Source organism: Polypterus senegalus, chromosome 2, assembly GCF_016835505.1.
Source record: "Polypterus senegalus isolate Bchr_013 chromosome 2, ASM1683550v1, whole genome shotgun sequence".
Classification (NCBI taxonomy): domain Eukaryota; kingdom Metazoa; phylum Chordata; class Cladistia; order Polypteriformes; family Polypteridae; genus Polypterus; species Polypterus senegalus.
Genome location: NC_053155.1, coordinates 222,145,340 through 222,168,641, shown reverse-complemented (window position 1 = coordinate 222,168,641; position 23,302 = coordinate 222,145,340).

The following is a 23,302-nucleotide window of genomic DNA, read 5'->3' as shown; positions in this document are numbered from 1 at the left end:
ACAATGAGAGAAAAAGCAAATGCAGTACTGCTATTACATTACTATTGAACACTTAATAAGAAAAAGGGTGGCCAAGACTGCATTTAAGAATTGTATAATATTCAGTAACATTTTAATTTAATTTAATTTAGGTACTGTAAAAATGCATTTATTAATCATTTACTCTGACGAAATAAGACCTTAATAAAGGTTTCTTCTGGTGTTAATTGTACTTACAAAGCAGTGGTTATTAATCTATGCAATGCAATCTACTAAAATATCTTTACTCTGCAACTGTCCAAGGTGGCTTAAGTGAGACACAACAACAACAACAACATTTATTTATATAGCACATTTTCATACAAAAAAATGTAGCTCAAAGTGCTTTACAAAATGAAGAATAGAAAAATAGAAGACACAATAAAAAATAAAAATAAGTCAACATTAATTAACATAGAATAAGTAAGGTCCGATGGCCAGGGTGGACAGAAAAAACAAAAAAAAACTCCAGAGGCTGGAGAAAAAAATAAAATCTGTAGGGATTCCAGACTATGAGACCGCCCAGTCCCCTCTGGGCATTCTACCTAACATAAATCAAACAGTCCTCTTTGTATTTCGGGTTCTCATGGAAGGACTTGATGATGATGGTCACGTAGACTTCTGGCTTTCAGTCCATCAATGTTGGAGCATCATGATGCTTTGAGTAGGTGGTGGTGGTGCAGGCTGCCACCACAAAGAAACCGGAAAAAGAAACAGAAGAGAGAGTTGGGGTCAGTACGGATTTTGGAGCCACTATGAATAGTTATTCTGATGAATTGGACATACAGAGTATCAGTATTAAGTTAAAGTGAAGTTATAAAAAGGCCATGTTAAAGTAATGTGTTTTCAGCAGTGTTTTAAAGTGCTCTACTGTATTTGCCTGGCGAATTCCTATTGGCAGGCTATTCCAGATTTTAGGGGCATAACAGCAGAAAGCCGCCTCACCACTTCTTTTAAGTTTAGCTTTTGGAATTCTAAGGAGACACTCATTTGAGGATCTAAGGTTACAATTTGGAATATAATGTGTCAGGCATTCCGCTATATAAGATGGGGCAAGATTATTTGAGGCTTTATAAACCATAAGCAGAATTTTAAAGTCAATCCTGAATGACACAGGCAACCAGTGTAGAGACATCAAAACTGGAGAGATGTGCTCGGATTTTCTTTTCCCAGTTAGGATTCTAGCAGCTGCATTCTGCACTCGTTGCAAGTGATTTATGTCTTTTTTGGGTAGTCCTGAGAGGAGTGCGTTACAGTAATCTAGTCTACTGAAAACAAAAGCGTGAATTAATTTCTCAGCATCTTTCAATGATATAAGAGGTCTAACTTTTGCTATGTTTCTTAAGTGAAAAAATGCTGTCCTAGTGGTCTGATGAATATGCGATTTAAAATTCAGATTACAGTCAACAGTTACCCCTAAGTTTTTTACTTCGGTCTTAACTTTTAATCCTAATGCATAAAGTTTATCCAAGTGAATCCATTATTGCCAATTACTAAAATTTCAGTTTTCTCTTTATTTCGTTTGAGAAAATTACTATTCATACATTCAGAAATACCAGTAAGACATTGTGTTAGTGAATCAAGAGAGTCAGTGTCATCAGGTGGTATTGATCAGTACAGCTGTGTGTCATCAGCATAGCTGTCGTAGCTCACGTTGTAAGCTGAGATAATCTGACCTAACGAAGCATGTAGATTGAGAAGAGCAGCGGACCCAGGATAGAGCCTTGTGGAACACCATATTGAATATCATGTGTCTTTGAGTTGTGATTACCACAACTAACAAAGAATTTTCTACATGCCAGGTAGGATTCAAACCAATTTAAGACACTGCCAGAGAGGCCCACCCATTGACTAAGGCGATTTCTAAGAATATTGTTATCAATGGTGTCAAATGCGGCACTCAGATCGAGGAGGATGAGAACAGATAAATGGCCTCTGTCTGCATTTACCCGCAAGTCATTTACTACTTTAATGAGTGCAGTTTCTGTGCTGTGATTTGTTCTGAAACCTGACTGAAATTTATCAAGAATAGCCTGTTTATTGAGGTGGTCATTTAACTGCATAATGACTGCCTTCTCTAGAATTTTACTTAAGAAGGGCAGGTTAGAGATGGGTCTAAAATATTCAAAAGCAGAGGGGTCAAGATTATTTTTCTTGAGCAGGGGTTTAACTACAGCAGTCTTAAGACAGTCTGGGAAGACCCCCGTATCTAATGACGAATTTACTATGTCAAGAATATTATCAATTAGCACGCCTGATACTTCTTTGAAAAACCTTGTTGGTATTGGGTCAAGGACACAGGTGGAGGGTTTCAGTTGAGAGATTATACTATGTAATTCAGGTAAATCTATCCTGGTGAAAGAATTTAATTTGTTTATAATGAAGTACCGGAGCAGTTCTGCAGTGTTGGGGAGATATACTATGTTATCTCTAATATCATTAATTTTTTTATTGAAAAATACAGCAATGTTCTCACAGGTTTCACTGGAAGTATTCTGGGGGCATTCCTTTGTGTTACCTGGGTTTAACAGATGATCAATTGTAGAAAATAAGATGCTGGGATTACTAGCATTGTTATTTATAATATTAGAGAAATAGCAGCGCCTCTCAAGGCGGACTGTGTTATTGTATTCTGTTATTTTAACCTTCAATATCTCATAATTGATAGTTAGTTTAGTTTTCCTCCATTTACGCTCAGCTCTACGGCATGTTCTTTTTAAATCAGACACTCTTTGGGTCTTTCATGGAATAGCAATGCTAGAAGATTTTTTAACTGTCTCTTCAGGTGCAACTATGTCAACAGCAGTTCTTACTTTAGAATTAAAGTTTTCCACTTTACTATTTACATTATCCTCGCTATTATAGTTGCCACTATAAACGGACTGATTGACTGACTGACATCTCTCTTGATAATGCATTCTTTAGTACAAGACCTGTGAATCCTTCATATTAACAAGTCATTTTACCAGCAAATCAAAAGGTCTTAATATGCCACACGGCACATAGATAAATAACCTTTCTACTGATGTTTTATAAGCGTAATGAAGACCAAAAGAAGCCTTTGCTAAGATCTTGTTATATAACACTAAATGAGTAATAGATGCATTTTTGCAGTACCTAAACTAAAGTGTTACCTAATAATAATAACTAATAAAAAATAATAATAATAATACATTCTATTTATATAGCGCCTTTCCCATGCTCAAGGCACTTACAGAATATAAGAAAGAACGGCAGGGCATACAGTATATAGCATTGTACAAACCAAATAAATAAATAAAGAAGATTAAGACAGTAAATTCAGATAAAGCCTAACAGACAACAGAATTGATGGTCTAACACACACACACACAGGTTACATGAGCATCTTGACAGAGAGGTAAACTGAGAGAAGGGGAATGAAGTCAGGTAGAGCTAAAAGCCTTCCTGAACAGGTGAGTTTTGAGTTGATTTTTAAAAGAATTCATGGAGTCAGCTGACCTGATTAATTTCGGTAGGTCATTCCAGAATCACTATACAGCTGAAGACCCTGTCACCCATGGTGTAGATTAGTGTGGGGCAAAACGAAATTGCCAGAATCAGAGGACCTTAGTGGGCGGGCAGGCAAATAGTGATGGAGAAGGTCACTGAGGTAGTTTGGTGTGAGGTTATTTAAGGCTTTGTAGGTTATTAGTAGGATTTTATATTCGATTCTGTAAGACACAGGGAGCCAGTGAAGACGGAGCAAGATGGGTGTGATGTGCATGCTGCTGCTGGTTCGAGTATGGACTCTTGCAGCTGAGTTTTGAATAAGCTGGAGCTGTGATATAAGATTAGAAGGGGCACCTGCCAGCAGCGAGTTACAATAATCTATGCGGGATGTGATAAAAGCATGGACAAGTTTCTCAGCATTAGAAAAGGAGAGGAATGAGCGAATACAAGATATGTTACGGAAGTAACATAGTAAGAAAGTAGGAAAGTTTCTTAATGTGATTTATGTGGGTGGAATAAGAGAGGAAGGAATCAAAAATGACACCAAGATTCTTTGCAGTAGAGGCAGGTTTGATGAGGTCACCGCCAAGATGGACTGGGAAAGAGCACATTTTATTAAGTTGCACTTTAGCCCCAATTTGCAGGAGTTCAGTTTTGTTGCAGTTTAATTTTAAAGAGTTCTGCTCCATCCAGGTTTTAATTTCACTAAGGCAGGTTGTGAGCTGAGAAAGCTCTGATGAAGTTCCACTGTTAACATTGAAGTAGAGTTGAGTATCATCTGCATAAAAATGATAGCCCAGTCCATAGCTACGAATAATATGGCCAAGGGGAAGCATATAAATACAGAAGAGAAGAGGGCCGAGGACAGAGCCCTGAGGAACTCCTTGTATGACTGGCGCTGAGCTGGATCTGCTGTTGCCAAGACTAACAAACTCTTGCCTATCAGTCAGATAGGACTTGAACCACTGGAGGGCAGTGCCAGAGATACCCAGCATGTTCTCCATTCTGGACAGTAGAATGTCATGTCTGACAGTGTCAAATGCTGCACTGAGGTCTAATAGAATTAATATGCTGGTTTGTTCAGAGTCTGCTGCCATAAGCAGATTATTGGTTACCCGTAGCAGAGCAGTTTCACAGCTGTGCCGCTCCCTGAAACCAGATTGAAAGGGTTCCATCAAATTATTAGACGTTAAGTAATTGGTGAGCTGGGAAGCTACAACATGCTCAAGAGCTTTTGACAGGAAAGGTAAGTGGGAAATAGGCCGGAAATTATTAAGATTGTCAGCATCAAGACCAGACATTTTTAACACTGGGGTTACAGAAGCGATTTTAAAAGTGAGTGGCACAGAGCCAGTGTCAAGGGATGAGTTTTATTATTGTTGTAACAGTTGGGATTATGGCATGAAGGCAGGATTTAAGTAGTGTACTGGGGATGGGGTCCAGTACACAAATAGTCGTCCTCATCTTACAAAGCAGGTTATTAACAAACGCAGATGTGACTGGTGAGAAAATAGAGAAGGAGCTGGATGGTGTGGGAAAACAAGGAGAGATATAAACAAATGATGTATTTATGTTAGTTGAATTATTTAGATCTTTAATTTTGTAACGGGAAAAGTGGAGGAAATCCTCACAGACTTCAGTAGAAGAGGTAGTTGGGCTAGATGCAGGTTCGAGTAGTTTATTAACTACAGAAAACAAAACCCTTGGGTTATCGTGGCCACTTTCTAGTATTCTGCCATAATGGGTGTTCTTAGCAGCAGTTAGTGCTTCTCTGTAAGCTCTTTGGTGGTCAAAGAAAGCCTGGATGTGCACGGTGAGGCCAGACATTCTCTCAAGGCGTCAGTCAGCTGCTTTCATAGATCGCAATTCTGAGTTATATCAAGGAGCTGAACATTTAAAGGAAACCTCCTTCTGTTTTAAAGGAGCTGTTATATCTAATGCTGAATGAAGGGCTAAGTTATAATGGTCAACAAGACTATCTAGTGTTGACGGAATAGGTGCTGACAGTAAAAGATCAGAAATGGATCCAGAAAGGATAGAGGGAGAGATATTTTTAAGGTTTCTGTAAGAAATTTGTCATTTACAGATAAGAGGAGGTAAAGGCAGTGAGACAGTGAAAAATAGTCTCTTGAAAGTATAAAACTATTGTTAGTTTATTGTAGTTTCCTTGTGTTATCAAGGAAAGAAGGCCTTTTATCACATTTCCTATGAGATTGTATATTAAAGTTCCATTTGCATCCTTCAAAATTAAATAATTGTACCAAAACAAAAATTCATTCAGCACCTGAAATGCTGTATAGTCAGATCCCAGCATTTTGTCGAAATGGTTTTTAACACTTAGAGGGCCCCAACTCAAACTATTTGTGGTGGATTTTCTGCTTTGGACAAATCTGACAATCTACATAAAGAAAAGTGTGCTATTAGCTATCATCTACCCTTGAAATACAAAGCATGTTTCCTATTGCAGTATTCAGTAATGTGCTGGCAAAGTGCTTAATTGTTCCTCACAATTACATATAAGTTATAAAAGAGAGGTTTAACTATTACACTTTTGAACTTAGAGTTAAATCTGCAAAATAAAAACAAATTCACTGTTTATTAGGGTGTGCTCAATAATCAGAAACACAGGATTAAGAAATTTCTATTTTATTTTCTGGGTTATTGAAAAGTGTTGGTCATGTGGTAAAATCATTGTACCTTTGCTGTCAAAAGTTTAATTACACTGTCGTTCTGGGAATAGTTTTCTGCTTGCTTGTTGCTGGGGACTTTGAATGCTTTGAAAGCAGACTATATTAAGTTACAAATGCAACAGTAAGAGAGCTGACATAAACATAATTGTAACATTTTACCGCAATTAGCTGAACAAGATTGTCTTTCGGTCAGATATAAAATCCCCTGTAACACTAATAACATAAAAATGTATCATGACCAACACTCCAGAATGCTTGTCTATGCTACTTGCCCCATGTTAACCTACATGCTGTCTTACTTTGTGTTAAGTTTGTTCCTGAAGATTTGATTGCTATATACTGTATTAGGAAATTCACAGACACAACGGAGGAAAAGTCTCATAGATGTTCCTTCAGCCTGGAAACAAACTTGAGATTGTTTTATTATGAGGTAGAAATGCTAATTAAAGGATTACAGCTTTTGTAATGGTTTTATTATTAATTTTTTTTAAACCATATTTAGGCTGGTTGGAAAATGGACGGATGGATATTTAAAAGTTAAATTCAGCAAAGCAATCAGACCAGTTTCACTTTAGTAATTAATCATTTTGAATAATGCTGTTTTTTATTTATTTTACAACATGTCATTATTCTTTCTCTTAAGATAAGCATTTGTTCATTAATTTATTTTATTGCTGTGATTTTTGGGGAATAAACTATTATGTTTGGTGTTAAGATGTTAAATAAGTTAAACTGGAAAAATTTAGCATGGTGGCTTATTCCAAGGTTTGCTGACATGCGCAGCATCTCAAAGCAGACAGAGAAAGAAGGGGCCTACCTGGAAAATGGACAACACAAGGTCAGAATAAAATGAGCCACCTATTAGTGGCATTTCCAACCATCTTGACACAGACATATTCCCTGGTCACGTATAAAGTGCAAAAGGAAGCAAGGGGTACAGGATGTTGCACTGTTTCCAAGAAAATAACACAAGAATGCAAGTAATCAGTAAAAAATAATGGAGACAACCCAAGTTGTTTATTTGTTTTTGATGCAATAAAACTGTACAGTTGAAATGTTTAAAAGAATACCATTTTATTTATGAAGTTAATTCATGCAGATTCTTTCATGCTAGACTTATGCTTATAGTTTTTGTTGTACATACTTCTGATTATGTAAACGTATATATCTGAAGTAAACAATTGCTGGTAATGTACATTTCATTATTTGCTGTTTACTTACAATATTTATTATTTATAATGTGTTATCACTGTTTTTCTTCAGACAGATGTTTCTTCTCAATTTCAATTACAGTTGTCATTTGCTGGTGAAAGATAGTGGTAATTTAACTGTTGCTGTTGGTCATAAATCCCAAAAATTAATTAATATAATACCTCATTTGAATTTAAAAGATTAGTAGTAGATTGTAGCAACTCATGCTTCATTTAACCCAATACTGGCTGTTTGTTATGATGGTAACCAAGAGTGGCATTGCCTTCAGCACCCTTCATGGCTGTTCTTCCACCTGGCTTTGACAATAAGGCTCAATGTTGAAATGACTAAGAGAGAGAGAGACAGAGAGAGAAGGAGCACAAGCTATGTGGACATTTCCACCACAGTCATAAGGTGACATTCTTCAATTCAGAGGCTCAACTGGTGGCTTATAATCACAATTATGTGAGTTTGTGTCCCGTGTGGGGTGAATATCAACTCTGAATGATTCCCGCCTGTGAAAATTTGTCTTTGCCTTCAAGTAAAAATATTTAGGGAGCATTTTTAGAGAAAGCAATATGTTAATATTGTTACTCTTCTCACTACAGTAATTAAATGATGTTAAAATAAATTAATAAATTAAATACAAGCCTGGCAGGAAGAGGCTGGTCCAGATGGACAGACACCAGAAGAGACATCTGAGGTGGTGAGGCTGTCGATCATCTGGTCTACAGGAGGCTTTGGAACTCCACCCAGTAGATTGGCGAGGAATTACAGTACCACCACCAGAGCCTTTAAGCTGCCCCCCAAGGTGCATGTGTGTGACAATGTTTATCAAATCCTGATTAATAAATGATTATATTCATATGCATACTGTCTATTCTAAATAATCAATATTTATAATTCAAATGTTCCCTTATTGTTTTTCCTAATGTATTTCTTTCACTGTCCAGTCCTTAAATGCCATGTTAGCTGACAAAGAAGCAAACTTAGTTATCATCATGTGCCAAATGAATTTTCTTTTAATTGGACCACAGCCATTTTCTCAATGCCTTCATGGCTTAATCTGTGGGTCAGTGAATAAAGATGTTCTGGGAAAAAACCCAATCAGCTGTCCATGGATCTCCCTTAACTACAGATGGCAAAAACCTCTGCTAGAATAAAACAAAAACACAGATTTGTAAATAAAAAGTATATTTTACTATTTTTTACATTTATGAAAGGCTTTTAAAATCTCTACTTAGTGTACACAAACTTTTGACTGTGGAGGAGCTTATAATGAATGAGCAGTGGTTTTAAGTAGTTGCTCTTTGAAGGTTACTTATAAAAGCTAGCTTCTATAATTGCTGTGTGTGATTTCTAAGAGCCAACTTTCTGAGTATGTGATATGAGAAATGCGAGTGATCTGCTTTGACCCAACTTACTTTTTCTTTAAAGAAGAAAAAGTATTCTTTTAATGGGGACTTTATTGAGAGACGACCTTATTATTTTGATTCATCTCAGGAGTTTTTCATAGCGTCTCTACCCATAAGCCAGTTGTTCAATACAAATTCATTCTGCTGTTACAGTAGCCACTGAGGTAATCTTGCAATTTTAGGATTCATTCAATATGGATAAAAGCTATTATGATGAACTTTTGTCACGTCTAAACCTCAAAATGATTTTGAAAGCAAATATGAAAGGTAGAACCTGACCAACTCTCAATCAATCAATCAATCAATCAATCAGTGGTTAGTCCATACTTTATGGTACTTTCCATAGTGAGAAAAAACACTATGTGATTTTGTAAGTTTCCTAGCTATACAGAAGATTCAAAGCTGTAAATTTTTAGACTTCACCTGCTGTGAGGAACATGTCTGACCTTTGCTAAGAGGCAGTGGCAGTGCATGGGAGGGATGGTTGACAAGAAGGCTTCAAGACCGCCTGGCTAACAGGAGTCAGCGTGTAACCATTACCTGGGAGGCTAAAGTCAGGTTGCACATTCAAGATTAGGACGAACTGCAAGAATGTTGTTATTCTCCCTCTGTCATGTCTCGGTCAGAGTTCCTCCCCAGGCCGGGGTTTAAATTCATGTTTTGTGTCTTGCTTGTTCATTTTTTATTCTTTTTTTATGCTGATTATGTACATCATTCTTTATTTTTGTTTTTTTCAATGTATATCAGTTGCCTTTGCTATGTTAAGTGTGTTTTATGGGTAGTCTACCAAGAGGTAGTGCCACTTGCCAATCACATATGCTGCCCTCTGCTCTATAAATCCAGAGTGTCTCTCACAGCTCCTGGCGGTTCATTCTGAGTATGTCTGGGTATGGTGAGTTTACTTATGTTTTGGCTGTGATAATTGTAATTACAGATTGTTTTACTTCTTGTCCTGGTTTTGGATTATGTTTTAGGAATGTTGTTTGCCTGGGATTGCCTTACTGGCAACTCATTTATGCCATTTGTCCTCTTCAGAGTTTTTCTGTGATAATAAACCCTTTTATTTATAAACACTCTGTGTTTGCCCTTATTACTAGTCAGGGTTTGATGGTTTTATCCCACTCTAATGGGCATTATTGGAAGTGCTTTGGAACTCTTTAGTGCTTGGGACTCTTAGTTTGCGACACCTTCCTAACCAGATTCTGATTTGGAGTACCAAGTAGACTCATTTATTGAATCAAAAGCTGACAGACTGCCTAGGAGACCTGCCACTTTGAGGACAACTGAAAAGTCATGTTTCCAAGACAGTTTATATGCTTTCCATTGTCTAAGAGGATCAGCATGGCTGAGGAGTGGAGAGTTCACCAGAATCCACAACACCAAGTTCCAGCCTGGCATTCCTGCAGACAAAGAACGGTTCTTGTTGACCTTGGATGCAGGTCCTGAGACTTGGCCAAAAAAGATTTGACCTGGTGGTTTAAAGCTTGCTCATGGTAAGAATGTATTGATGTCTGGAATCTGGAGGAGTATTTAGGGAAAACATGGACCTCCAGTACTTGATGGGTCACAGAACAGAGGAAGAAAGGGAGAAAACCATAAGGTAACAAGAGTAGTGAATGGTGTTACTTTGTAGGTGTGGCCATTTATTAGAGAAGGGTCAACACCAGTGAAGGTAGGCCTAGAGAGGCAGGAAGAATACATTTTCCATTTGTACTTTATTCATTTTGTTTGTTTTCTTCTTTTCAAATACGTCCTCTCCCATGATGCTTATTTTTAATGAAAACACCATTTTTCTAAAATTTTTACCTCCTTGCCATTATGCTTTGTGCGGAGGGTCAGTACGAGGGCACCCCCTTCAGTTACACTTCATTGCTTACACCCTGCCTGACACCTGAGATTCTCTGACAGCGGCCTTCTCACTATGTCAAATGACCTATTATACTTTACCTGCATGTATTGTATTTTCTAGATGACACTTTTTTTTCTTATTATATCATACTAATGCTCTTATCCCTTGCTGTTAATCTACTGTTTTTCCTTCATTTATACTTTTGTTGTCTCCTTCCAATTTTTATTTCACAAAAATATTTGATTAAACATTGTACTGTACTTTATTATCTTTTTGGACTGAATCATATACCTATGTACTTTATAAAGAAGCTAGTGATGCTTGGTAGCTGTTTGCTATGGAAAGAAAAAAAATGATGAGTTAGTTAAAAGGGGAGACAGTGGCACAGTGTTCAGCACTGCTACCTCGCAGCTTCAGAGATCTCAGTTCCATGAATGTTTTCCCCATGGGTTTCCTCTGCTAGGACAATTCTACATCCCCAGTATTAGTGAATGTGAGTGTGCATGTGCTATGGTTTAACACACTATTGAGAGCTTCAGTAATGAACGTGCATTCCACATCTGGGTAATGGAAAAAGTTATTTAGTGCATTTACATGCAATTTAATAATCTGATTATTCACTGTTTCTAAAATGCCATGTAAACCCTTATTCCGATTAGAGAAATCAGATTATTGACCTCTGAGAAACCTCATTGACAGAGATAGAATTTTTTGTGAATTACCCAATTGTGTGGCCGTGTAAACCCATAACTGGACTACTGTTAAAGGAGTTTGTAGTCTGTGCATATGCGTTGCAATCCAACAGCCCATGTATGTATTTGCTCTGCATACACTTTCAACAGTCGTGGGTCGAAGCTTCCACAAAATACAAATTTCCACAGACAAATGTTCAGCCGATCGCATTATTCCTTCTCCAGGTTGAAATAATCTGTCTAAATATTTCAGAAATTTATGCTGATGAGCTGAACTTACAGTGCTAAACTCATCAGCACAATCTCAGAAGCAGTAGGATAACACATTAAAATGAACATGTGTGACATATTATAATTACTTTATAAAGTAACGATTAACCTAATGCATATCTTACTGAAAAAGATCCCTGTGTTATTATTATTCCAGCAGCACTGTGTGTGTAAGGCAAAAAGCACTCATACCAGGACCTTTAAAGGGCTCAATCACACACCGAAGCAGAAAACAGTTTGCTGTGTGCAACCCAGGAACAGAAACCTATAAACAATGCGCCAATTTGACTAAACATATTTATAAAACACAAGAAAAGGATCAGAGATGTTATGCTTATTTTCAGATTCACAGTGGGCAATGATGACTTTTAATTCTTTTTTGCACAATTTAATAATGTTGGAGCGTTTTACCAAAGGAGATCTCCAGAAGATTAACTTTGCATGTAAACACAGATTATTAAGAAATCAAGTTTATGCTTTAACCGGGTTATTCACCTTAACCCGATAATGTGTGTACATGTAAATGCACCAATTCTGAGAAATGAAAAAATGAATGAAGTAATACATTTTTTGAAAAAAAGCATGACAACTCAAAGATATGAAGCGTTATAGAGAAATGTGGATGCTTCAAATGTCCCTCCGCTAAATGTAAATATGAAACTATGAACTGATTGTGGAAAGTTGTGGACAGGTAATAAAGCTTTTGATGGTGTGTTTTTAGTCGCTAAGACAAGAGTAATTAGCCTTGTGTTGCTCTGTTTGTCTCTGTTGGTCAATTTTGTAACCTAGTTGTGTAATATTTGTTTTAAAACAGTCGTCAGGCTTATGCTGGCCTTTTTCGTTAGTTGTTTTGCACAAAAATGTTTCCTAAGTGAATACTTCCAAATATAAATGTAATAAAGACTGATAGACAGCATAAGTGAAGCATCATCAATCATTTCTGTGTGTTCTTCACAAAGATCTGCTTATCTTTTAAGTACAGCTTGTGATCTAAGTGAGAAGAAAATGTATGATGCACCTAACGTGAGACGAAGGTAAGTTCTAGTGGGAGTCATATTGGCCACGAAGCATTTCTTTACTTTGCATGATGGAAACTAGTTAAGGACAAATTTTGTGCAAATGTAACAAAGTTTTTCTTCACACTGAGGAAATCACAGAGAATCATCTACTATGTGCCAATCCTTTGTGTTTTTACCCATTTTCACTTGATCTTCTGTACTACTCCTCCCGACTCTGGCTCGCTTGCTGGGTCTCCAACAATCCTTTATATAGTCCTTGACCTGGAAGTGCTTCTGCCCATCCAACCACGTGACTTACTAGAACTTCCGGGTCATGTGGAGACCAGAAGTACATTGGAGCTCCCGTCTTTGAGACTTGTGAGTACTTCCAAGCTATAAATGAGGCATGGCTCCTTTGGTTCTGTTACAGCTCCTCCTGGCAGCACCTACGGTACCCAACAGGGCTGAGAAAACACACTCCAAATCCCAGGATGCCCTGCAGGAATCTGGGGCACCATCACATTCCAAGACAGCTGCCATCTAGAGTTTTGGGGGTGACAGTACCTCTCCCCGTCCTTCCATCCTCAAGTTATCCTGGCTGGACGTCTACAACATATGGTAGACAGACTTTAGGGACATTCACAACTCTGCTGGATGTAACTGTTGTCACACACATGTGCATGGGAGGCAGCTAAAGGGCTTGAAGGAAGGTAATTCCATGCCAGACCAGGGGGTGGTGAGGTGCTCTAAATTTTTCTCTCTTTCCACTGCATACCCATTATGGGAAATTCTGCCAGGCCTCCACAAGAGCACCTGGCTGCAGCCACTGTGGAGCTCCACAGTAAGCGGAAACACGTGACCTCCACAGTCGGAGCGGAAACACGTGACCTCCACAGTCGGCGGAGACCGCCTTCAAGCATTCACGCATGCGTTAAACAGACTGGGCTGCACCGTAAAGTGTGTGATGACGTAGCCTTTCAATACGCACGCGCACGCAGATCGGGCAGGCAACGAGAGGGGTCTGGCTGCAGCCACTGTGGAGTATGGAGGAATATTTCGGACAAAATGAAATAAATAAATAAATAAATGCGTAAATAAATAAAAGTACTGTGAAATGTGAGCATAAATAAATAAATGTGTCATGAAATGAGAGCATAAATAAATAAGTGACGAAATATGTTTTTCGTTGCTTATTTATTTATTTCATTTGTCCGTAACATTCCTGCAAACCGTCATGAAATACGGCTTGAAATAAAACTGTCACTTTCACTCGTCAAAGTTGAGAGGATGGGCTCTAACACGCCCTCTAGCTACTGATTGGTGAATCGATAGCACAAGAATGAATTAGAAAAATGCTTACTACTGCCGATGAAATGGATTCTGCCGAAGATATTCAAAGAACTGGTGGAACGGACTCGACTACACTCCAGTTCAGGTGACGCAGTTCCCTGCTCTGGACGTCCATCCTTTGACATTCCAGCTGAGTCAATTGAACACCTTCTGTTATGCGGTTTAAAAGTACGACAGATTGCAGATCAATATGGTGTATCGGAGAAGACGATCACAAGGCGAATGAGCCAGTTTGATATACGGTAAGCTGCAACGGCTGTATTAGTTTAGGTACTTTGACATGGAATGCCCAAAGCAGCGTCAACTAATATTTTGAACTGAGTATTTGACCCTTGTTTTACGAGTATAATGTCAGGTGCAGATTCGCAGCTAATTTTTCAAACAACTCTACAGCTCTGATCAATGGTAAAGTTGTTCAGTTCAAAATATTAGTTGGAGCTGCTTTGGGCATTCCATGTCAAAGTACCTAAACTAATACAGCCGTTGCAGCTTACCGTATATCAAACTGGCTCATTTGCCTTGTGATCGTCTTCTCCGATACACCATATTGATCTGCAATCTGTCGTACTTTTAAACCGCATAACAGAAGGTGTTCTATTGGCTCAGCTGGAATGTCAAAGGATGGACGTCCAGAGCAGGGAACTGCGTCACCTGAACTGGAGTGTATTCAAGTCCGTTCCACCTGTTCTTTGATATTTTGAAAAATAGTTTTATCTATATCGGAGTCTAAAAGGGCCGCCAACATTGTAATTTCTTCCGATAAATCTTCAATTCTCTCTCTGAAATACGTAATATCTTCGGCAGAATCCATTTCATCGGCAGTAGTAAGCATTTTTCTAATTCATTCTTGTGCTATCGATTCACCAATCAGTAACTAGAGGCGTGTTAGAGCCCACCCTCTCAACTTTGACGAGTGAAAGTGACAGTTTTATTTCAAGTCGTATTTCATGACGGTTTGCAGGAATGTTACGGACAAAATGAAATAAATAAATAAGCAACGAAAAACATATTTCGTGACACATTTATTTATTTATGCTCACATTTCACAGTACTTTTATTTATTCACGCATTTATTTATTTATTTAATTTTGTCCGAAATATTCCTCCATATCTCAGGGTGTTTTACAAAAATGCCTTGAAATAACATTAAAAACATCACTAAGAACAAATGTATTATAAATATGAACTATAGCAGCAAGCAACTTACTGTAAAAAAAATTTATCAAATAGATTGGTTTAAGTGATAATAGCTCATTTCCTTAATTTAAGTCTGTGGATATAAAGTTAAACTTCTTTGTAAGATTAATAGCCATTGGAATAAATGAGTATTTGAACCAGTGGCTTTATGCTCTTCATTTCTTCAGCATCTGACCTGATTGCACAACTGGGAACGAATTAAAGAATTTTAACAAGTAGACAGTAACAGCACTAAGGACAGGGACAGTCAGCGACACAGTGTTCTTTTCTTTTTTTGAAAAAAAGTCATCCATTTCTTTAAAAACTGGTTGAATACGTTAGGTTTTATAAACCTGATGCCTTAAGACAAATGGCAGTTTTATTAATAATAACTGATGTCTAAAGATATCTTTAAACAAACACAATTTGCTCATAAGAGGGAAGTTGCAACAATAGATCAAAACGGAAAGGAAACTTTATGTGATTTACGTGAGTGGGAAAATAAAAACACTACATACTTATATATATATATATATATATAGTACAGTACCTGCCAAATAATACAAAGAGTACACCGCATGTGTTTCGCCCTAATTGGGGCTTATCAGGTGTGCACACCTAAGCTTCCTCTTACGGCGGTTGAACATTGGACATCAACGTTACGCCACAAAGGCTGCTTCGTTTATTTTGCAGGATTAATATTTTCATTTTGGTCAACTAATGTGGAACTAAAATAAATAATATACTGTAATGTCAAATTGTACATCATGCACAGTTCCGATCGGGCCGTAAAGTGGATATTTTTGTTTTTAATATTTTTTTCATTAAGCGCATGCGGTGTGTGTCACTACGTGATTCCGCTGCCGCCCGAGCTGCGTGCGTGCGTATTGAAAGGCTACGTCATCACACACTTAACGGTGCTGCCCAATCTGTTTAACGCATGCGTGAATGCTTGAAGGCAGTTTCCGCCGACTGTGGAGGTCACGTGTTTCCGCTTACTGTGGAGCTCCACAGTGGCTGCAGCCAGACCCCTCTCGGCCTCCATGACATCCCTTCTGGTCATAAGCCCAATGACATCACTTCTGGTCCAGATGACGCCACTTCTGGCCATGAGCTCAATGATGTCACTTCTGGTTAAAGACCCACCATCTCAACCTCACCAGTTAGTTCTGTTTTTGACTCCAATCTGTACATACATCAATCATTTTGACTGTCTTGTCTCATCTTTTGGCACTGTGGACAAATTAAATGATTAGAACTGGTGATCTTGTTGTGCTGATTGGCCTGTTCAAAGTTGTTCTAATGTTTCTCTAAACTTGCCACAGCTGTTTGAACATCTATCATTTTTTACATGAAACATTTCGAAGCGCCCTCTGCATTCACAGAGGGTAAAGTGAGTTTATATTTCAGGCAACTGTAGGCTACAGCTGACTGCCAAGCTCAAGGACTTGATACTGTAATAAAAAAAAATTGAAATCGGTTGCTGAATCATCTAGTAGGTCTCTTTTATTAAAGCTCTAGTTTTTCATTGAGGAACAAAAATTACATGCACTACTCTAGAAAGTGAGTGCTTTTAAGAAAGTGAAATGAAATTAAAAAGGTCACCATATAGATAGTCCCAATAAAAATATACAGTGCAGCAATTAAAATAGAAGGTGATTTAGAGCAAATATTACTAATGAAAAATTTCATATTAGTCCCTGTTTCAGTCACCTTTAAACTTGCACTCTTCTGATTTTCATTACCTTCTCATCTTGATTGATGAGATAGGGGAAGGTGGGGAGTAGTGCTTCTAGCAGTTCCTACAAATCAGTGACACTCTACAGTAGGCTACTCACTTTAATTGTCCCTTTATTTTTTTATTTTTTGCTTTGCTGGCAGCTCGCAGATTACACCATGTACAGCGATTTGACTCCCGGAGACAGTAGGCACTTTGCGTTGAGCATTCAATCAGTTCAACCCACAAAAGGAATGAAAACAATGACAAAGTGACGCTCTGCATGGCAGGCCACCTTTAAAAACAAAGGTGTACACGGCACTTCTAACTGCCTGGGCTGCATTCAGCTGTCATTCTGCAAACTGCTTTCATACATAAAATAAAAATCTTGCAGAGGGGAGAAAAAGGTAACAGTAGCTCTTTTATTCTGCTTCATTTTTTTTCCTGAAGCCCTGCCTTTGTGCAAACATCTGGACAGTCTGTACTATACTGTACATAAAAAACAATTCTCAGAGTCACTTGATTTAATTCAGGATTGCAGATTAGGCCAGACGCTCTCCCAGAAGAAAGTTCAGGGAAGGAAGCCCTGCCTGAGGCTGCTCACACCCACAACCACAAAGCGACATTTAGGGTCATCATTTAACTTAACTCAATGTGTTAGAGGATGTTTGAAAAAAAAAACTGGAGGGAAAACTCACCTGTACACAGGGGGAACATACAATTCCACACAAAGAAGAACCAACCCAGGATTCTGGAAGTGTAAGGCAGCAGCACTAACCATTGCACTACCCGCAAATACCATCAGGCAACACAATTTTAAATGCAGGAAAATGTGGCTCCAGTGGTGCAAAGAAACATTTCAAACCAAACAAAAATCTATAAAGTAATTATAAAGAAGAATCAAATGAATTATTTAGCAGTTCTGATTGTGACATTCTAAAGGAGAACTTTCAAAAATCTGATATTTCTAAGCCTAATTTATGCTAATTGTTTGAAACAACATGCATAGCATATCACGGCTTTCATTAAATAATGCAATGACATAAATATTTCAGATCTGTCACTAGATCATTAATTCTGATTAATTTTTTTCACTTGCTAATGTTTAATGAGAGGGAAACAAGTGTAAGCTGACAACGTGGCCTTAATTAAATAACAGATAATTCTTTTCACGGATGCACTTACATGGTTGTATTGTGACGTGTGACTTCCTCCTGTGCTATGAATGCAAAACATGATCAGTAGATCACTATTCTTTTACTATCCACCTCAAAGAATTAATATTGTGTCATTAAGTTTATAAAATAATACTGTGACACTGAGCATCAGGCAGATGGCATGGGTGTTGGTAAGGAGAGCAGGAATTACACTTGGGCAGTTACTCTTCTCCCTTTCACTCAAGGCAGCAGATCATACTCTTGCAAGTGTCGTCAGCAGTAGAGTTGGAAAGGGAGGTATTGGTGTGGAATTGTGGTCTTGAGCCAGGAGGAATTATAAAGCTGATAGACATGTTAGTGGGAAAGCAACAGTGGGGAGTAAATCATGGTGTGATAGCACTGGAAGGAGAAAGAAATAAGAAGATACAGGAACAAGAAGAATGAAGGTGTTCTGCTTTGGGTTTCGGAGGATGATACATACAGCAAAAGTACAGTTGTGTCAGTAGGACCGGAAAATGGAGGCTACTTCAGTACAAAGATGGTTGGACTAGTCCTCATCCCCTTTTTCACCAAGATGTAGCCAGAGCTAATAGTGAAGTGGTTGCTACATTCCAAACTGTTATACAGGTTTGCTGTACTATGACCTATCGTGTACCAATCCTTGGCCTTTTCACCCATTTTCACTTGATCTTCTGACCACTCTTGTTACTTTACTAGCATATAGTGTGCCTTCTGTCTGATCTTCAACATACTATTGCATTGGCTGCTGAAATTCTACAGCAGCTCCAGGCAGGGGTACCAAGTGTATGTCACTCAAAATGACAATAAATCTTGCAGGTTTATTTATGTGATCTTAGATCGAGTCCAATATTTGCACTAGACTTTGAACATTAAAATTTAAGGTGGCAAGATGCATCCTGTCTGAGTAAATCTTTTACAGGGTCTTGGCTCCAATTATAATGTAAATATGTAAAAAGCTTGTCTGTGTAGCTGTGTCTCAATGATGTACCTTGAGATCATTGTCTGCACAAAATTGTACTATGTATATCTAAATTTGTTTAGCATAGTTTCCCAAGGTGACATAAATCTCTCTGTTCTGCTGTGCTTTCACTATGAACAAAAGAACTCTTTTGACAATAGGCCAGTCAGCCTAACCTAACTCATAAGTCTTTATTCACCTAACACTTTCATTCTTTCAAAAAAGAAATTTTTGACATTTGAGGGACTCTGGGGTGCTACTATCTACCACACTGATTGGTTTCTTCTTCCATTTATGTATTGTTCACAATGTGAAGAAAAACTGATTCTGACATTTGTGTGAAATGTTCCCTTAACTAATTTTCATATGTTCTATCAAATTCACACCCTTGATCGGAGTCCCCATTTACGTCTAGTAGTGGGTTTGAAGATCATTGAAATCAAAATTGGGCCTGCCAGTTAGGCTCTGTATGCTGGGTGTGACCTTCCTTTAATTTGTGGAGTTAATAATGACTGCAGTGTGGCCATTGTTGTTAAAGTTGTGTTACAGAAAAGCCAGTGATCAAGCAGTAATGTACAAGGAAGGGTGAAAGCATAACCACAGGTTCTTCTGTAGAAGGTCAGTGTTTGCTTGTGTCAGGACTATGATTGTTAATTCTGCATATTTAGATTTATTTTTTTCATTATTATGGTTTATTTGTTTTTCATATTTTGACATTATGGATGATGTGAATCTGTGTGTCTCTCAGGCTCATGCTCCATTATGCATGTTGTTATGATGGCCATGTTATAAAAGGCTTGTGTAATGGGTGTGTAAATGCAAAGAAGACTTTACAAGAGATGTCAGTGCTTGAGTAAACTGACTTTGTTAACATTGGGGTTTTGACTTTTTCATTAATACCATTAGGTGTTGCTTATTGAACTTTGGTTATCAATCCCTATTCTTAGCATACTATCTTGTACTTTGTCTGACAATCCTTCTAAAAAAAAGATCCTTACCATTTAAACTCATCAGTGTGGAAGATGTACAGAAAATTCCCAGAGATGCCTACATTAATTGTTTTAAATTTAAATCTAACCAGATAGGCCTACCTTACATCCTTGTCAGGACTTTGTCACTGTCATCAAGTTAGACAGCCCAGCACAGACTCTACATTGAACTGTCCAGGAGGTCATGGGCATCCAGTCAACCAGGGTCGCCAGGACTGATTTTGTCTTTGACTTTGTCTGGCTTAACTGACCATGAACACCTCAGAGATTAATTTTCCCTAGGAATGCTGATGACTAGAGTCACATTTTCCTACATTTACAATTATGTTGCCTGAAGGTATTCTTGGGTGCTGCAGTGGTTAGTGCTGCTGCATTACAGATCCAACATCCTGGGTTTGAATACCATGTTCTTTATATGGAGTTGCATGTTCTCTATGTGTATGAATGAGTATTCCCTAATACAGAAAGTTAAATTAACTGGTAACTGTAGCTTGTCAGTTAATTACACTCAGTGAAGAGTGATATACGAAAACAAACTCAATTGAAGCATCATTTTAAGTTTGGGGAGAAAGAACAGACTTTAATAAAAATGAAACAATCACATCTGGGAGTTAAGCTTCATTTTGAAAGACAGTCTAACAAATCTAATGAAAACCCACCTTTAGTGCGGTGTACCTGGTTGGCAAGTGGGATACCAGAGGCACCAGCAATATCAGCAGGACAAAGATCTAGAAAATGTTCTTTAGATGGGTGCCAAGACAGAGAGACCACACTGACATGTTGTGTAAGTGCTGTGTGCCTGGGAAAGGCATTAAGCAGGGCCACCGGGTGAGCCTTAGAATGACCCAATTGTTTGCTGGCTTTTCACATAAAGAAAGACTGAAACCAGGGAATGTTAGAAACAATTCTCTTTTTATCTCTGTCTTGGAGGTTTTCTGCCATTCTGGTGGTGCTTCTGCCTTTGACAGTCTCTTGCTGACTAGGCTCCCCCTTGTACAATAACAAGGCCTTATGATGACATGGAGAAAAGTAATAGGATGGAATGAAGACAGGTAATTCCTGTCATATGCAACAGGGTAAGGTGGTCACCCTGAAGGAAAACACAGACAGGCTCTTTTAACTGAACACTTGCAAACACTGGATGAGCAGTGCTTGTGTCAGACTTCAAACTAAGGGCAAGCCGCATGAAGCAGCAATTGCAGAGGCACATCTACTGTTAGGCAAATTTAAAGCAAGTGTCAGAGATGAATACAATGTAGAAGAAGAAAAAAAGGGAAATGTGTGTCAGGCAAGACACATTTCCCGAAAGCAGATTGTGTCTAAGAGCACATCTGACAGCAGCAGTCTATTGTACTGCACTCACACAAAAAGAGACACTTTCTATTGCTATTGTGTTTTTAACAGGGGTGGGAGTCAGGAAGACATCTCTGAAGAGGACATGTTGATTGTGATTTCTTCACATTTTTGGAAACATTTTAATTTGCTTAGTGCTGCTGCTCCATTTTTTTTGGCATGCCTTCTCTAAGGTCAGCAGCACTTGCATGATGTACAAGAACAAGAGGACGTGACATAAGGAGAGCACGCAGAAGACCCAAAGGGAGGGCATCACATGAGAGGAATTGTTTTTCCAAAGACAAAGTGATGGATGTGAAGAATGGCCTTCATCACAGAAGGTGAAGAGTTCACGGATTTTCTGGAACAGATGTAGGCAACTGTTGTGAGAAGAGGGAAAAGGGATGTTTGATCTGACAGCAATAGAAGCAGGCAAACAAGGTGATCCAGGGGATTCTTATCTGTCATCGTTTTGAGGTCATTTTTCCTTTTATAATCCCTTTCCATGTACAGTAAATCAGTTTATTCTTTGATTACTTATCTTATGTGTCCCCAATGCCAGCTTGTGTCAGATAATGTGATGAAAGAACATAAGGGCAGATGTAGTAACAAAGTATAGCTAAATGAACAGAACATGAAAGACATATTTAGGCTATTCTTACTTCTCAGATTTAAAAAACATAAGGTGGGGTGCAATCACCCAATTAATTTTTAAGATGTAATTTAAGGGTGCTCTATTTTATTTACTTTGCCAGTTCCCAGATTTCTAGCAGTGTAAACTAAATCTCTTAAAGGCTAATAATTTGCCAGAATCGATATGAAGAAATTCCCACTGAAGTCATTTTATTGTTTACTTCAGTCCAACTTCAAACACTTGAAAATTTGTGTAGTGGATGTTACCTCATCTACCTTAACCACTGCCTCATTTTACACCAGTAACAGCTATTATATATCTTGGTGGGAACAGTTTTGCAGATGGTGTTATTGGTGATGACCTGTTTGCCACAATTTAACATTAGAAAAATCTTTCCCTTGAGGTGGCTCACTCACTCACCCCACTTTCCTAACACTCATTTGAGAACAAAGCAGATTATATTAGGTAGATTAGATGCTCACAGGACAGGTAATACAGCCAATCAATCAATTAACTGATGAATAAATAAATATAAATGAACTTAACAAGTACATCAAGTGGAAGCATTGAATTTCCTGATAGCAGTGGGCAGAAAAGACCCACATAGGTGCTTGGAGGAGATTATTCACAATGCCATCATCCTCTTTTCCACAACAGCTTCTAGTGTGTCCAGCGTTCGCTTTGTGGTGGAGCAGGCTTTCCTGATAAGTTTGTTCAGGAATCATGCAGCACTGTCAACGTTGTCTGCCAAAGGATAATTATATCTGATTCATCCAGTGCCACAGTCTTATGATTTTTTTTTTTTTGTTTGTTTTTTTTTTTGCAATGTTTTCCTTTGATTTTATTACACTTAACACGAGTTTTTGAGCATGATGAATCCAAATTTGACACTGGTTCTTGTATTGAAAAGTATTTAAAGTGGAGAAAATGTACTTTGTGCTGTTTCTGATGCCATTTATATGTATGGACACTGTCATTCTGTGGACACTGTAGTTACCATTTGAATCCCCTGATTAAGGGTCATGGTCACAGAGATTGCATGTGACATCATGTGACGATGCAGGTTCGCTGCATGCTCCCATCTGTCTTTATGGGAGCCTTGAACCAATGTTACCAATGAGCTAGGCAGTGAGGCACAACATAGCAAGGGGATGGTGCAAAAGTGGAAAGTACTTTTATTAAAAATCAATAAACAAAAAAATGATCAAATCGCTAGTACAGTGCCTTCAAAGTCATTAAATAAATAATCCATTAAAATGAGTGAAATCGTGGAGGTTAAAAATAATAAATCCTTTAAAACGACAAGGTTAAAACAATGGCATGAAGCAGTCTCTTTTAAAATATCCAAAGCACGGTGTCTTCATGCTACCTTTT